Source organism: Leptosomus discolor, unplaced genomic scaffold, assembly GCF_034619465.1.
Source record: "Leptosomus discolor isolate bLepDis1 unplaced genomic scaffold, bLepDis1.hap2 HAP2_SCAFFOLD_48, whole genome shotgun sequence".
NCBI lineage: Eukaryota > Metazoa > Chordata > Aves > Leptosomiformes > Leptosomidae > Leptosomus > Leptosomus discolor.
In genome coordinates this window covers 914,829-917,338 of record NW_028237740.1, presented here as the reverse complement: position 1 = coordinate 917,338, position 2,510 = coordinate 914,829, and the positions used below count along the sequence as shown (strand labels likewise).

Sequence of the window (2,510 nt, the reverse complement as noted above, 5' to 3'; positions counted from 1 at the left end):
GTATTCATTATGAAAGAGCTCTCAAGTTCCTTGTAAAGATAATCTAATTAAAAAAAAAAATACAAAAAAGGGGGATCTGCATAAAAGATATAAAAGCCTTTGACAGATTTCTTGAAGTGCAATGGAGAATGGAGAATACCTGCTTGATAACACATAGTTGTTATTGAGTTTTCTCAGATTCAGTTGACAACCCAGAGGCGACAATCTCTGTCCGGCTGCAGGAGCCAATGAGGACCGGGACTCCCTAGGCGCGCCCCGGGACCTTTTCTCGGAGGGGCTCCCTGACTCATCTGGCTCGCTGCAGGGGCAGACACGGTCCATCTACGGAAAAAGGTATTCTTGCTGGTCTGGTTCTGTAATTTGCTAAATGTTCACACTGTGCACCGATTGGCATTGATGTCAACATGTATTTTCACCACTTGCACTGATATTTAACTACGTGAATGGGGTTAGTCTGCTTGGTGTTGTGGTTGGTATTGTAGTAATCATGTTTGCAGGTGTCTTCTTGTGTCTTTTGTGTGAATGGTGTAAAGGAGCTCCTTGTGTGATAGCGTAGAAACTGGTTATCAATATTTGAATGTGTGAGTGAGTGAGACGCAGTGTTATTGTCATCATTATATAGAAGATATTTTGTTAACCGCACTTTGCTGCTTTTCACAAAAAAAAAAAAAAAAAAAAAAAAAAAGGGGGAGCAATGGGACAACAAAAGAGCTACCGCCCAATATGTTCTTGATTTGCGGCGACCGCGCATTAGCTCCAAGTCATAGGCAGTGGTTGAATATCTTGAATATCTCGTTCCTGTCCCAAAAGCGAAGGCGACGGGCCGCAGCCGGCCTGACGGAGATGTGTGATGATAATGTGGAATTGTGGTCTGCCACTGCTCGAGTGCTTGCATCATTTTTCGCGCCCGGCATAGCTGCAGCACAAGCACTCAAGCAAATAGAGAAATTAGCTTGCTGGTCAGAAAAGCAGTCTAATATAACTACACAAATCCTAGAACAGATGCTATTAGATCAAAATAGCTTAAGACGTGCGGTCTTGCAGAACCGTGCAGCTATTGATTTCTTGCTTCTAGCACAAGGTCATGGGTGTGAAGATGTCCAAGGGATGTGTTGCTTCAACCTGAGCGATCGTGGAGAATTGATTCATCAGCAGTTGCGGTGGCTGAAGGAGCACAGCCAAAAGATTCAGAAGGATACGAATTTGTTCGACTTATGGCTGCAAACATCTTTGGAAATCTCTCCCCTTGGTTACTAGGCTTAATCAAAGAAAGCATACGATGGCTTATTATAATTATATTGCTATTGCTAGGGTTAGGCTTCGTATGGAATTTGCTGCAGAAAGGCATATCGAGTCTCGTTCACAGAGTTTTATTTGTGCAAAACGAAAAAGGGGGAATTGTGGGAGCGTAGCTCGCTGAAAACAGGCATGGAATGCTAGAGGGCCTGCACAGGGAAAACTGTTGAACAGTTTGTCTAAACTAATATAGCAGGCCTCAAGGACGCTTCGACCTTGAGGGTCAGAATAGAAGAATTAGAAGCTAACATCCGTATGAGGCGGAACGCATTAGTATTAATAGTAAAGTGATAGGTAGAAGCAGATGACTGATGTGTGTATAGCACAATTAGAGTTTATGAAAAACTGCAAGTCATGATGACTTTGGAAAATTATGCTATATAAGAAAGTGCATCTGTACAATAAAAGGAGTTTCCTGATATAACTCATATTGAGTCTTTTGTGGATTCTCCAACTCCCGTCTCCGCACCTGGCCAGGAGAACACGGTGTTTCAGAAGAGCTGTGTTCACACACTCCTTCCTTGAGGTTTGAACATCTGTGCACTCTTTTGATGCCTTCAGAATTTTTTCGTGCTTTTGATACCTGTGACCTGTTCAGAAAAGGTCTGACTTGTAGACATCTCCCAAGGACAGAAAACCATGAGAACGAACTCGCATCTTCAGTTGAAAGTTGCTGTCAACTGGACATTGATGAATCTTTAAATGCTTAATATATGAAAACAGGAACACATGGAAGTTTAAATACGAATTGGCATCAAAGGTCACAAATTTCCTCCAGCACAAAGGTCTCCAATTTGTTCTTCAGCAATAATAACTGACTGCATGAACCTTGTTATTACCTTCTCCTGATGGCTCAAATGGAGATGATGCACTGATTGCAACAGTAGTGCCTCTGGTACAGTCTTCAGAGGTATTGAAGGCTGTTCAGAAAAACTTGTGACCCCTCACACTTCAAGATTTGCCTTTTCTTTGGTAAGAGAAATGGTAAGTGTTGCAGTCAAAAGTTTCTTAGCCCTCCAATGACCACCAAGTTTTACTGCTCTGCTGTAGAAGTACGGCTGAGCAATCTCTTCCGTTTGGGACAGGTAACTAATGTGTCTCTGCTTTTGTCCTCAAAGGCTGAGTCGCAGCTCGTGCCTTGCAGGACAGCTGTGTCTGCACTGCAGTTGATGCGTTTAGTTCCATCAGCAAAGCTCTCCATAGTACCCGCCTTT

General features: G+C 42.9%; 1 pseudogene; it reads left to right on the top strand.

Moving 5' to 3' along the window:
- Positions 1–443: 443 nt before the first annotated feature.
- On the top strand, positions 444–1,605 carry LOC147413138 (syncytin-A-like; annotated as a pseudogene).
- The last annotated feature ends 905 nt before the right edge of the window (positions 1,606–2,510 follow it).